Below are 15,483 nucleotides of genomic sequence, written 5' to 3'. Positions count from 1 at the left end.
AGAAAATGCCCGCAACTGAAGATTACGCACCAATTTAGACAAAGGACACCGGGCGGACCCCTGGAAAATGTAGTCTCTTATGGCCAATCTTCCAATGATATGCCTACAAATACGTCACAATGCTGCAGACATCTTGAAGAAACGACAGAAAGTGCAGGCTCGTTCCTGCTGCATTCACAGCCATATAAGGAGACATTGGAAAACAGAGCTTCAGAAATTCTGCTCATTTCCTGTTTGAAGTTTCATCTTGGTTTCGCCTGTAGCATGAGTTCTGTGGCACTCACAGATAATATCTTTGCAGTTTTGGAAACGTTAGATTGTTTTCTTTCCAAAGCTGTCAATTATATGCATAGTCGAGCATCTTTTCGTGACAAAATATTGCGCTTAAAACGGGCACGTTTTTTTATCCAATAATGAAATAGCGCCCCCATAGATTCAACAGGTTAAAGGAATTCACTAGTGTGTGTGTGAGCAGGATCGCAATGTAACAATGAATGCTGTGTACTGGTGTGCATGAGGAAATGTTTCTAGTATAAATGGATATTTACTTTGGGTAAATTTTGAGTGAGTGCAGTAACACTGGGATATTAGTGGGCGCGCTGTATCAGAGTGAATGATCTACGGATAAAATTTGCAGGCCAACAAATTAAAAAGACCTGTGTTACATTGGATGGTTGCTGAAGCATGTGTAGTACATTAGATATTTCAGTTGTAGCTGGTATCAAGTATGAATGAAAGGTTTATAGATCCTTATAAGGGTTATAGTACCTGGTTATATTGCATAAGAGTAAGGGAGGATAAATAAATAAATAAATAACTGCGCATTTTTATTTTGTAAATTGAGGATTCCAAGTTTTGTTGATACATAGCTAAGGTTTTTGGTAAATGAGTACTTTATAGGATTTAATAAAATACGATAAAATTATGGCAAGTCAAGAGGCTGAGAAGGTGTTGAAAACTTTGAAGTCCACTTTAGAAATAAATGGTGGTAGAAGCGGGGAGAAAAGCTATACAGGGAGTGGACAGAAGAAGGCAGCATTGCCGCGCCCAACGGGCTCCCTGGTTTGATATTGGAGACGCTAAAACGGAAAATAAGGAGAATCCTCGCTGGGGAAAAGCTTGGGCCTTTGAATTGTAATGTTTTCTGAGAATTGTCTCGGTGCCGGAGTTTGCTAGTATAGACAATTATAATGGTATGGTTATTGGCAGGGAAACTCAATCAGTTGAATGGCGTTGTGGTAAAGTTTTTGCCTTCGATGCGGGGGACTGGGGTTCGTGTCTCAACCTTGACATCGATAGACTAAAATTTATTCTGATTGTAATTCAAATATTTATGGGGTTTGCCCGGATTGATACGGTTATTAGTATTTGTTCAAGATAGTACTGAACGCTTTGATAGTTTGTTTAGGTTGAATTGAGAGACTAATTCGTTCGAGATAATGGCGAGGCAATTTCTATGGAGTCGTATTTAAAAAAAATAAATAATAATAATTAAAATGAATTAATTTTATTTTTAAAGGTGCTGGGTCATGGGATGAGACAGTTATCTAAATCTGATGAATTCTAAATAATAATGAAGAGACAATTACGATAGATTTGTGCCCATCGAAATGTTCTTATGAATTTAGCGAAGTACATGGTACGTTTACATTTTGGGGTAGAGGAAGTTGGAAGGTAAACTGCGTAATTACGTTGACTACACAATAACATTCCTCAAATTTTAACAGAGGAAATTGGTTGTGTCATTGAGAGGGAAAATGCGTGCATTATAGCTTTGAGTCACTTTACAGAAAAAAAAAGTTCCAAATACATTTTTTAAAAGTAGCTGAATATCATTTTACAATAATTCCCGGTTATTGATTTTGGTTTGATTGTTCAGATAACACCATTTGAAGTTAAACAGGAGATTAAGGTATACTAACATTAAAATCTGTTTTCATTATGGGGAACAATGAAAAGCCCGCAAAGTGGATTGCAGGCTGATTTTATTTTATGTTAAAGGGACAGTGCACGTTTATTACAATTGTGTGAGTTTATTGGCAGGGTATAAAGCATTTTGGGGAGACAATCCTTTAAAGACTGAATGAGTTACATGAAACATTGAGGAAATTTAAAACAAATTATTTGAGGGTATTATTATAATTATTAGGTTTTGTTTGTAGCAAACGTTTTGGGTTTAAGGGGATTTCCATATTCCCAGAGACATGATATCTTAAAGGGGTACACTCACATATGGAATATTATGAGTTTTATTTTCTGAGTTTTAATTACACAAGTGATTTTTTTAAGATAAAGGGTTCTTTAATATGTCTAATATGGTATGGAACACGAATGTAAGGGGATGGTGTAACCTTTGACCTGCTTTCATGGCTCGCCCGGGTGGTCTGATCCGCCACAAGGGGGTGCCATTTGAATAATGAATTTGTGGTCATGGGTAATACTGTTTAAAAAATAAAAAAGAATAATGTTTTTTTAATTTAATTTATTTTTTAAGGTAACTTAATTATAGTGGAGTTTAATTAACCTATATAAGGACTTTAGAAATTGCCACCATAGACATGTTTTAAAAAAAATAATAATAATGAGAAAAGAGCTACAGACAAATAGGGGGAAAAGGCAGACAGAAGAGCCCACCCCCTTACAGTTGCATCACGGGTACAGGTAATGGCATTGATTATGGAGATTGCCTGAAGCTGATTGCAGTAGTAACATAACCATTAATTCCACTTGGCCAGTTACAGGCCTAAACCAAACTAGTGGTCTGGCTGATGTGTGGTGGATATGTGGACCCAAAAGAGTACTGAGACCCATTCTTAGAGGAGACTGGCAAGGTACGTGTGCTCTGACCAGTTTGATAATTCCACTGACCATTGTTGATGTTACTTCTGAACAGCTGTTGGGTTCTGTATCCAGGGGGCCTGAAAACATTACATCCCATGGGAGACATAGACGTAGTGCTCCATGGACGGAGGATGTAGTTGACATACACACTAATCTGTTGGGGGTGCCTGTTGGGGTTCCTCATGAATTTCAGGCATTGGGTAGGAATGACTGACTCTGGCACTTACTACCTATTATAGGTCCAGCCATAGTGGATGCTAGACAGACTGCATGGATTAATTATATCTAATATAATCAACAGCGTTTTGTGAATTACCCCCGTGATGCACTCACTGGTATGTCTGAACAGCTGGAGGCCACATCTAGGGTTGCCAGACAGAATAGACTTGCTTTGGATATGCTTCTTGCCAGTCAGGGGGGTGTCTGTAAGATGTTCGGTGAACAATGTTACACGTTTATTCCTAATAACAACAGTCCAGATGGTAGTATATCTAAGGCCCTTAATGGTCTTGATGCACTATCTGCTGAGATGAGGACCATGGCGGGGGTGGAGGAGTCTGGACTGTTCTCTTGGTTGGGAGCCTGGTTTGGTAAGTACACTAGTATGGTGGTTACTGGATTTCTGACCCTAATTCTTGTATTTTTGTTATTGATGTGATGTGCTGCTTGCATCATACCGTGTTTGAAGAAGTCTGTTACAGATGTGGTACAGGCTTCAGGTATGATGCCCTTGCTTGATGCTCCTGAAGGAGATGCAGTTACGGAATCTAACTTCCGGAGACAGATGGGGCTGACTGAGGATGACCCCTGGTTTGCTGTGGGTGAGGTCGTGGAATGATAACTTCTTAAATACATAACGTGTACGATATAACTTGTCCTCTCTTATGTGAAGGTTTAGAGTCCCTGGGTGGCAAGGAGCCCACCTGGTACAGGATAGGAGTAGCTGAGAGGACCAGATGGTTTATAATAATGCTTTGCTCTGCTTTACTCTGTTTTCCATGACCAAAGTTATCCTATATCTTACATGTCAATAAACAATAAAGTTTTATCCTGTTTTTGATAAGTGACACCCTTTATGGGTGTCAAAAGGGGGAGACAAAAGCATATATCATTTGTTGATTTTTTTCTTCTTCTATTTTTCTTGGTTGATTTTTCTTTTCTGTTTTTCTGTAAAAAAATAAAAAATAATAATAATAATGTTTTATTAATAATAAACTTTTTATTATTTTCATGAAATGCTATTAACATATTACTATGTTTGGACCGCTGAAATAAAGGATAATGAGTGACACCCTTGTGGGTGTCAAAAGGGGGAATCAAAAACTCCAGTTTATATATATATGTTAATCAACAAAGGGACGTGCATCACTTCATATATTCACAAAATAAAGGTTTAAAGTTCCTGGGTTCATCAGCAACCTAGTATATCGGATGGTGTGGTTACATCCCTTGGGGGTGTAAAAAGGGGGATTATGAGGTTTCTGTGTTATGCACTATAGCCCATTACCATATATATGATTGAACATTATCTGCTGTTGGCTTGTGTGGATGTATGTATGTGTTATGCAACATAGCTGACTTGAAACATTGTTAACAGTTTCAAGGCCATGGGACTTTCTCATGATGGAAAAATACAGAGAAGCATGAAGACAGGAACTGTTCAATGAGTTGGGAGGGGGGCACATTCAGAGCGGGGTGTTGCGAGAACAAGCGGTCTTTTGTTAGATAACAGGAGCCAGGTGCGAGATAACGGTATGAGCAAGTTTAAACCACGCCCAGTCTCTACTGTGATAGGCCAACAGACGGGTTGGAACTGTCTATCACAGTATAAAGAATACTGTTTACATACATCTTGTCAGTTCTCTGTTTTGCCCTGCGAGGTGGGACAGAGAGCCCGTATATACGAAAATTGCATTTACCACTTATTGCTTGGCTAATAAAAAATACATAGTATAAAATCGGTGACTCATTGTCATATTTATTCTGATACCAGATTCGAATTGACGCAAATCTAACAACATCCTTGGTGTCCACATTATAGGCTTAGTTAACTGGTGAAATCATGGAAACATAATGACGACTCTAATTCTAGATTTTGAATAGAATGTGCAGCACCTTGAATATACTGTTGTTTGACTACCAATTAATAAACCAGGGAGGAATTACTGACAGAGTAGGAGCATGGTGGAGACATCTAAGAGAGGGAAATCAGGAAGGGAAATGACAGCAAGTAGTGTAGACAAAAGGGATAACAAGTTGGTGAAGCAACAGATGTGCTGGAATGAGAACAATAGAGATGGAACGAGAACAATATAGATGCTACTTTGAGAACACAAACTCTCACATCTTTCACAGCACAGAGCGAGGGAGTCCAGGTGATGACTGGAGGAGCAATGGAGGAAGCATTGTGGGATTCTCTTGGAGCGAGTACAGCTGTTGAGACTGCGTGGAGGATGGTGAAGAACAGTGGAGTGAAAAGGGCTAAAGTTGGTAATGAACAGCAGTTTAGGGTCGGAGTGGGAATCATCAGCAAGGATGTTTTTGTGGGTGACCTGTTAACGGTCTCAAAGATGGTGAAGGATGAATTGGGTAAAGTGGAATCGGTTCGAGTGACCAGGAGCGGTATGATACTGATAGTGTGTCAACAGCGCAAAAGCAGAAAGCTTTGTATCGTTTAGGTTAAACATTTCAGACAGACGCACATTGATTAAAATGAATGATAGACGGAAGGTCTTACTGTGTTTTGGTGAAGTGGTTCTCCCATCTTATGTAAAACCTAGGTAAGTGAGATATACAGAAGCCGCTGCAGTGTTACAATTGTAAAAAAGTTTGGACATGTGGCAAGTGTTTGTCAAAGGAATAAATATGTCGTAGTCAGATGAAGCATGTTGTAATTGTGATGGGAATCCTGTTCCCGAGTTGCCGGAGTGCCCTGTACGGATGAAGGATGTCACAGTAGCTAGGATGATCAGGCCCATCCAGCAAGTGTCCTATGTGGAGGCAGTGAAAATAGCTGAAGGAGTAGAGGAGAGAAGGTAGTTCATGTCCCACAGTCTGCAGTGAAGCCATGCAGGAGAAGGATCCCAACACACTAATAGTGAACAAGGTGGACTTTGTTGTGTTTATAGAGGAAGTGATAAATTGCATTAATAAATTATTAGTAACCTTCGTCCAAATTTAGCAGTTTCCGCATTAGCTTGGAGGAGTTTCTACAACAAAATTGTGTTTGCATTGCCCTCACTGTCGCAGTGATAAATTGCATTAATAATAAACTAATAAAACATCTAAGAAGCAAGACATCATTGTGAAGGCGGCAGGTTCCTGAACCTGTGTAGGGATCTGAATGGTACCATTTTTGTTTGAAATTCAGGGTAGTGGAGTGAATTTTTAGGCTGACAATAAACCTCAGAGAAGAAGACATGGTAGGAACCAAAGTGTTGGTCAGTGTTTTCAGTTGACCCTAATTAGATGTTACATTATATGTTGTTTTCTTACTTCATGTAGCCGGCTAGCAAGCTAATATATTCATACTTTTCTTAGTCATCTCTGATAAGACACCGCTGCACGAACATGCTTATCTAGGCCTACACCAGCACTGGTACCAGGCAGTATTAGCTAGCTACGTTTGCTCTGACTCTTAATACATTTAGCAAGCTAGCTAGCCCACATATGTCAGAGTCAAGGCCCGCGGGCCACATCCGGCCCGCAAGAAGGTTTTTTACGGCCCCTGGGATGATCTTGATTTATTATTAGAACCGGCCCGCAGCAAGCCGGCAGCCCGCAGATCTTTTACACGCACCAATACTACATTTCCCACAATGCAAAGGTGACGCACCGAGCAGTAGGCTGCTTCATTTCAATATTTATTGGCACAGCAGTCGTCAGCATCACAGTAAAATTAACTTTCAGATACCCATCAAAAATGGCAAAACGGAAGGTGGATACTGAGAACCGGGGGTTTCAAACAAGGTGGGAGTCGGAGTATATGTTCACGAAGGTAGCTGGAAAACCTGTGTGTCTTCTGTGTGGAGAAAGTGTGGCGGTACTGAAAGAGTATAATCTGAGACGACATTATGAAACGAAACACGCGGACAAAAACAAGAATATGGACATGGAACAAAGGCTACAAAAGGCAGAGGAATTAAAACGAGGCCTCAAATCTCGACAGGCTCTGTTCAAAAAAGCCAAATCACAAGGCCAGGCTGCTGTCAAGGCCAGTTTTATTTTGGCAGAAGAGATCGCTAAATCAGCCCGGCCATTTACGGAGGGGGATTTCATCAAAAACTGCATGATTAAAGTTTGTGACGAAGTTTGCCCAGAAAAAAGGCAACTCTTTTTAAATGTGAGTCTGAGCAGAAACACCATTGCCGAGAGAGTAGACCAGTTGTCCATCAATCTAAAAGAGCAGCTTGTGAAAAAGGGAAAAGATTTTATTGCATATTCCTTGGCTGTGGATGAGAGCACCGACATTTCTGACATTGCCCAGTTGTCAATTTTCATCCGCGGAGTGGACTCCAACCTAAGCGTGACAGAGGAGTTTTTGGCTTTACGTCCTATGCATGGCACAACTACGGGGCATGATTTGTATGAAGAGGTGTCAAGATGTGTAAATGAGATGGAGCTGCCTTGGGAAAAACTCGTGGGTTTGACAACCGACGGAGCACCTGCGATGTGTGGACACAGGAGCGGACTGGTGGCGAAGATACGGGAAAAGATGCAAGAGGAAAACGCGACAGGTGAGCTGACAGCTTATCATTGTATCATACACCAGGAAGCGTTGTGCGGTAAAGCCTTGAAAATGGAGCATGTAATGAGCATCATCACGCGCACAGTTAACTTTATCAGAGCCAAAGGTTTGAATCACCGCCAGTTCAAGGCATTTCTGACGGAGTTAGAAACGGAGCATGGTGATTTGCCTTATCACACAGAGGTGCGATGGCTAAGCCAGGGAAAGGTGCTTCAAAGATGTTTCGAGCTTCGTGAGGAGATTTGTCTGTTCTTGGACAGCAAAGGGAAAGACACAACACAACTCCGAGACGAAATGTTTCTGTGTGAAATGGCTTTTCTGTGTGACATTACGAGTCATCTGAATGCAATAAACTTGCAGCTGCAGGGTCGGGATCGTGTCATCTCTGATATGTACAGTACAGTGAAGGCATTTAAAACCAAACTGACTCTGTGGGAGACGCAGATGCGGAAAGAAAATTTGAGCCACTTTCCCAGCTGCCAGACCATGAAAGAGAAGCTCTCTACCAGTGCGTTCCCGAGCACACAGTTGGCTGATAAAATAGGTATGCTTGCCGCTGACTTTCGACGCCGATTTGCTGACTTTGAAGCACAAAAAAGCAGGTTGGAACTGCTCGGTAACCCATTTGCTGTTGACGTGGAAAGCTCACCACCAAACCTCCAAATGGAGTTGATTGACCTCCAATGCAATGATGCACTGAGGGCAAAATATGCGGCAGTGGGTGCTGCGGAGTTCGCCCGTTTCCTCCCCGGCACAATGCCCCAGCTGCGCATCCAGGCTGCTCAAACGTTGTCTATGTTTGGCAGCACATACCTGTGTGAACAACTGTTTTCTTTGATGAACCTGAACAAAACATCACACAGAAGTCGACTTACTGCTGAACACCTCCACTCAATTCTGAGGATTTCTTCAGCTCAGAGCCTTACCCCGAACATTGATGAACTTGTGGAAAAGATGGGACACCACCAAGTATCACCCTCAACCTCAAACAAGTGAACATTACTGTGCAATCACATATTTAGAGTTTTTACTCAGTTCAAGTTTAAAAGTTAAAATTTAATATTTGTTTTCACTGCATGTTACTTCTCCTTAAACAAAGTGTTGTTTTTGATTAATAGATTTTTGCACTTTATTTTTTTGTATTTCAATCCAATTATATTTTAAAAATATTTCAGTTGAGTGGATGATAGAAAATTGCTATTATTGTTTTTTCTTTGAAGTAAATTTAGCCCACTTTTGCTAAAATAGAAAATATAGTCTACTGATGGTGCCTTGAATACCGGTTTCTTTCATTTAATGTTCATGTTATGGGGATATTTATATAAAGGAAATTTGTCTTTTGTGTCTGTTGAAAATTAAAGATTACTGACAGAGCCATAAGAAAATATTGCTTTATTTATCTGATCATATTGTAATATATTTGTTAGGTTTTCAGTAGGTTCAATTAGGTTCACTAGACTATATGCGTCATTTAAAAATTTTTCAATGAACATTCGAACAGTCCGGCCCTCGTCTTGTAGCTGATTTTTTTATTTGGCCCTCCGTCCATTTGACTTTGACACCCCTGAGCTAGCCCACTAACTAGCGATTAGCATTAGCAGCTAACATTATTTGAGCAACACCTTGCTAAGAAAAGACAATCTTTCACCTTTAATGTAATGGCATGAAAATAATTGCCAGAATATTATACAATGACTTATCAACAGCTGTAACAATTTGACCCCCACAGGAAATTTACACTGGCAGTTATAGAAAGAACCATTTGCTATATAACCACTGATTCTTGAAGAATATAACTTATAAATGCCTCAAATGTTTAAACTGTATTACCCCACCAGAAACCAAAACACAAGCTTGAAAAAAAAACACTGTTTGTAAACTAATACTATATGGCTGAGGAGTAGGGTCAATCCAAGCGTTCTGACCTCACAATGACAGTAAAGCACCCAAGCTAACTGGCTAACGTTGGATAACTTGCTAGACACAAATCAGAGAGAACCTCACTCTTACCATTTTACTTGCCTTAGCAGAGCTGGTTAGGCTGTTTTCATGTTATCCAGAGCGTTGGTGACTAACTGTGCTGCTGGCAACAATTTAATTTGAGCTTTTTTGCAGATGTTGACTGACACCGGCCATATTCAACGGGTGTTGAGCTTTATTAAATTCAACAGTTATTCTGCTCTCTAATCAAGTCAATAAACATTGGGTAGTTAGTTAGAATATAGTTACAATACTGGCAAGTTTGATGTATAAGTAGCCAACTAACATTAGGTAGCTAGGTGACATACTGGTACATACTGCTGTAAAGATATGCTATGTGTTTTGTAAGGATAGTGTAGCTAACATAACGTGTAACGTAACTTATTTGAAAAGTCATTACTTTATTACATTTCTCAACATTTCTCATAATTATTTAAATCGGTTAATTTGTATCCGCTCTCGTTGGACTTGGCTGAATATTTTCCTCAATTTTTTTCAAATCTGAAAGAATGAAGAATTGCATTATGGGCCCTAAAGTACTGCGTGTTAACATCCTATTTTGGCGAATTTAGTACGACATCCGGGAACTTTTGGCATACCAACTACATCATACTATGACCAATAAGCAAACTATATACTCAATTAATATCACAAATAGTTCGGTTAGTATGAGTATTCTAACACAGCTCAGGTCTCTAGGCAGCCATTTTGTTTGTTTAAAAACTAGGTTGCCCCTTTAAAAAAGCCTCACAACAATCAATCAACCAATCTGCAGTTCAACCAATAACAAAGCTGTAATTCCACCAATGTTTTGGTAATAAGATGATGAATGGGGCTGGAGAAATGTAACTACTCTCAAATTCATGCAAGGACTGACCATCCATGATATCAACATTATAGTTTTAACCATGTTTTGAGGATATACAGTGTTGGTTTGCATCGTTTCTAAACATTGGAGTAAAAAAAAGCTTATTTGGGTTTCTGATGTGGTACTACAGTTGAACAAAGCTCATGATGCATGTGTTATATTCTTCAAGAATCAATGCCTATAAATAAATAATTTAAAAAGTCAAAATATGGATGTAGCAATTGCAAATTTCCCCCACAACACCACACATCAGTTCAACAACCGCATAGTTTGTGCTTCTGTTTTTAAGACAGTACTTACTAGTGTTAACCAGGGCATGTTCACCATTAGAACCATTGGATGCCTTATGATGCATTTGGGAAACCGGGCCCAGATATCCAGTTTCCTCCTCTTCTTCATTTTCCGATGTGACAGTGACCTACCCCTCCTCTTCTTTCAATGAAACGTCGTCGTTCTCTTGAACTCTGAACGCGTCTTCCTCTTCTTTAACTGAAACGTCTTTCTCTTCTTCTTTCACGGTAACAGCCTCAACTTGTTTGTGTACTGTAACAGCCTCCTCTTCCTCCTCCTCTTTCACGAGAGCTTCTTTCTCTATCCAGCAGACCTCTTCTTCAGCAGGAACGGGGTTAAGGATGTCACAGTAGCTAGGATGAGATAATCAGTGGTGTAATAGATTACATAAAGGCTACGCTGCTACAGTGTGTGACTTCATATATAAAAATGTGGCTGTTCTAAATTCTGTGTCGCTCAAAGCCTTGAGTAATGAACCTATTTTTTACACAATTGGCTGGAAAGCATTAATGCTTCAGGAAGCTTTGTTTCCCCATCACTACTTTTCAGCATGTTTTCTGTGAATTAGACTAAGGGAATTTTGTAACTTTTTCCACCTTGGCTTACTGCTAGCGCTCAAGCTGACTGACATCTGGAATCTATCTATTTTCCCTGCCATCATTCCCTCCTAATGGCGCTTTCTGAAGGTGAGTTCGTGACAAAAATATATATTAGATTTGGATGCGGGGGATTGTTTGAATATTATGGATATTATTGTAATATTAAAGCTATAAGTTATATGTGTTTTAAACGGGGGTCAATGCCCGTATTCTTAAAATTAAAAAAATGTATATAGGACAAATAACTGTTAATATTATCTAACGTTTGTAGGGTCTCCATCGTTTATGCAGCTTTTAAGAGGTTTACATATCTGGAACAGAACGCATTAGACGGTGATTCTCAGACGCAAAACCCATGCAGCCAATCCCCATCACGCTATTTTCGACGTAAGTCCAAATAATCACATACCCAAGAATATTTATACATTAAAACAAATAGTGTGCACCCTATATTAAAAGCTATTTTTGTATTTACAGCCGACATGCAGCCAAGAAGGATAACTGCCTCCTTATGGGCCCTGAATGACTTCGTTGGAGCAGATGACACATCCGATGACACAGATGCAATTCTCCCGTTCTGCACGAACGTTTTTTCCAACACACCGAGAACAAAGAATTTAAACGTCCACCCACTCACTACATATTCCAGGCCACAACAAGCAACGCATAACGAGGACTCTTGTACATTGCTCTGAATACCCATTTTATGTATCTAACATTTTATGTATCTAACATATTTTATATTTAAAAACCTATTTTGTATGTGTTATTTTCTATCAGACTCCTCCCCGGCGTATAACGGCACAGAAGGCCACATACATCTAGAGCTGGGGGATTCCGGCTCACCGAACATTCCCAATGAAACAACCAAAGCGGAAGATATCCCTGTTTTAAATGACATTTCAGAGGCAGACGATCGGCTATTATGTGATGCAGCCAACCTTCTAGAGCCCGCCAATTCTATGGTGGCAACATCCGGATCTGAAATAGAACAAGCAAGGTTTTTCAGTCTTTTCCAGGGCTTTGAAATCGAGGAAGGTTTTGCTACACAAACGACTGAGGGTTTTACTTGAAAGACAGTACCGAGACGATCTCTCATTCTGGCATAGAACAATTCCACGCATGTTAAACAGCAAACCGATTAAAAAACACAAATACAGGCGCTAAAATCATATATGTAACACGGATCATTCCAGAAATTGCCAAGAACGCACATCCTTAATTATCCAAATGGCAGAGCCACCAGACCAAGTTGAGACAGTTGAAAGCCTCTTATCACAGATACCGCCAGAACTCCTAGAAATTATTAATCATATGAACGAGGCGGGGGTAACAGACATAATACCGATAGATGAAAGCATATTATCAAAGATTGGACTTCCGGCGCCGACAGAGATGGCCGCCTCGCTTTGCGTTCCTAGGAAACTATGCAGTTTTTTGTTTTTTTACGTGTTATTTCTTACATTAGTACCCCAGGTCATCTTAGGTTTCATTACATACAGTCGAGAAGAACTACTGAATATAAGATCAGCATCAACTCACCATCAGTACGACCAAGAATATGTTTTTCGCGACGCGGATCCTGTGTTCTGCCTTACAAACAGGACAACGGAGTGGATCCTATGCAGCGACCCAAAAAAACGACTCCGAAAGAGAGGGAAACGAGGCGGTCTTCTGGTCAGACTCCGGAGACGGGCACAGCGCGCACCACTCCCTAGCATTCTTCTTGCCAATGTCCAGTCTCTTGACAACAAGGTTGATGAAATCCGAGCAAGGGTAGCATTCCAGAGGGACATCAGAGACTGTAACGTTCTTTGCTTCACGGAAACGTGGCTTACTGGAGAGACGCAATCCGAAGCGGTGCAGCCAACAGGTTTCTCCACGCATCGCGCAGACAGGAAAAAACATCTTTCTGGTAAAAAGAGGGGCGGGGGCGTATGCCTTATGACTAACGTGACATGGTGCGATGAAAGAAACATACAGGAACTCAAATCCTTCTGTTCACCTGATTTAGAATTCCTCACAATCAAATGTAGACCGCATTATCTACCAAGAGAATTCTCTTCGATTATAATCACAGCCGTATATATCCCCCCCCAAGCAGACACATCGATGGCTCTGAACGAACTTTATTTAACTCTCTGCAAACTGGAAACAATTTATCCGGAGGCTGCATTCATTGTAGCTGGGGATTTTAACAAGGCTAATCTGAAAACAAGACTCCCCAAATTTTATCAGCATATCGATTGCGCAACCAGGGGAGGAAAGACCTTGGACCATTGTTACTCTAACTTCCGCGACGCATATAAGGCCCTGCCCCGCCCCCCTTTCGGAAAAGCTGACCACGACTCCATTTTGTTGATCCCTGCCTACAGACAGAAACTAAAACAAGAGGCTCCCACGCTGAGGTCTGTCCAACGCTGGTCCGACCAAGCTGACTCCACACTCCAAGACTGCTTCCATCACGTGGACTGGGAGATGTTTCGTATTGCGTCAGATAACAACATTGACGAATACGCTGATTCGGTGTGCGAGTTCATTAGAACGTGCGTTGAAGATGTCGTTCCCATAGCAACGATTAAAACATTCCCTAACCAGAAACCGTGGATTGATGGCAGCATTCGTGTGAAACTGAAAGCGCGAACCACTGCTTTTAATCAGGGCAAGGTGTCTGGTAACATGACCGAATACAAACAGTGCAGCTATTCCCTCCGCAAGGCTATCAAACAAGCTAAGCGCCAGTACAGAGACAAAGTAGAATCTCAATTCAACGGCTCAGACACAAGAGGCATGTGGCAGGGTCTACAGTCAATCACGGACTACAGGAAGAAACCCAGCCCAGTCACGGACCAGGATGTCTTGCTCCCAGGCAGACTAAATAACTTTTTTGCCCGCTTTGAGGACAATACAGTGCCACTGACACGGCCTGCAACGAAAACATGCGGTCTCTCCTTCACTGCAGCCGAGGTGAGTAAGACATTTAAACGTGTTAACCCTCGCAAGGCTGCAGGCCCAGATGGCATCCCCAGCCGCGCCCTCAGAGCATGCGCAGACCAGCTGGCCGGTGTGTTTACGGACATATTCAATCAATCCCTATACCAGTCTGCTGTTCCCACATGCTTCAAGAGGGCCACCATTGTTCCTGTTCCCAAGAAAGCTAAGGTAACTGAGCTAAATGACTACCGCCCCGTAGCACTCACATCCGTCATCATGAAGTGCTTTGAGAGACTAGTCAAGGACCATATCACCTCCACCCTACCTGACACCCTAGACCCACTCCAATTTGCTTACCGCCCAAATAGGTCCACAGACGATGCAATCTCAACCACACTGCACACTGCCCTAACCCATCTGGACAAGAGGAATACCTATGTGAGAATGCTGTTCATCGACTACAGCTCGGCATTCAACACCATAGTACCCTCCAAGCTCGTCATCAAGCTCGAGACCCTGGGTCTCGACCCCGCCCTGTGCAACTGGGTACTGGACTTCCTGACGGGCCGCCCCCAGGTGGTGAGGGTAGGCAACAACATCTCCTCCCCGCTGATCCTCAACACTGGGGCCCCACAAGGTTGCGTTCTGAGCCCTCTCCTGTACTCCCTGTTCACCCACGACTGCGTGGCCACGCACGCCTCCAACTCAATCATCAAGTTTGCGGACGACACAACAGTGGTAGGCTTGATTACCAACAACGATGAGACGGCCTACAGGGAGGAGGTGAGGGCCCTCGGAGTGTGGTGTCAGGAAAACAACCTCACACTCAACGTCAACAAAACTAAGGAGATGATTGTGGACTTCAGGAAACAGCAGAGGGAACACCCCCCTATCCACATCGATGGAACAGTAGTGGAGAGGGTAGCAAGTTTTAAGTTCCTCGGCATACACATCACAGACAAACTGAATTGGTCCACTCACACAGACAGCATCGTGAAGAAGGCGCAGCAGCGCCTCTTCAACCTCAGGAGGCTGAAGAAATTCGGCTTGTCACCAAAAGCACTCACAAACTTCTACAGATGCACAATCGAGAGCATCCTGGCGGGCTGTATCACCGCCTGGTATGGCAACTGCACCGCCCTCAACCGTAAGGCTCTCCAGAGGGTAGTGAGGTCTGCACAACGCATCACCGGGGGCAAACTACCTGCCCTCCAGGACACCTA

General features: G+C 41.8%; 1 pseudogene; it reads right to left on the bottom strand.

Annotated features, from left to right (window-relative positions):
* Positions 1–10,854: 10,854 nt before the first annotated feature.
* LOC139424146 (zinc finger protein ZFP2-like) overlaps positions 10,855–15,483 on the bottom strand; it is a 23,459-nt pseudogene continuing 18,830 nt past the window's right edge.

Source organism: Oncorhynchus clarkii, chromosome 13 (assembly GCF_045791955.1).
Source record: "Oncorhynchus clarkii lewisi isolate Uvic-CL-2024 chromosome 13, UVic_Ocla_1.0, whole genome shotgun sequence".
In the NCBI taxonomy this organism is placed as follows: Eukaryota; Metazoa; Chordata; class Actinopteri; order Salmoniformes; family Salmonidae; genus Oncorhynchus; species Oncorhynchus clarkii.
Note: the sequence above shows the minus strand (reverse complement) of the source record. Positions and strands in the feature narration are given on the sequence as shown.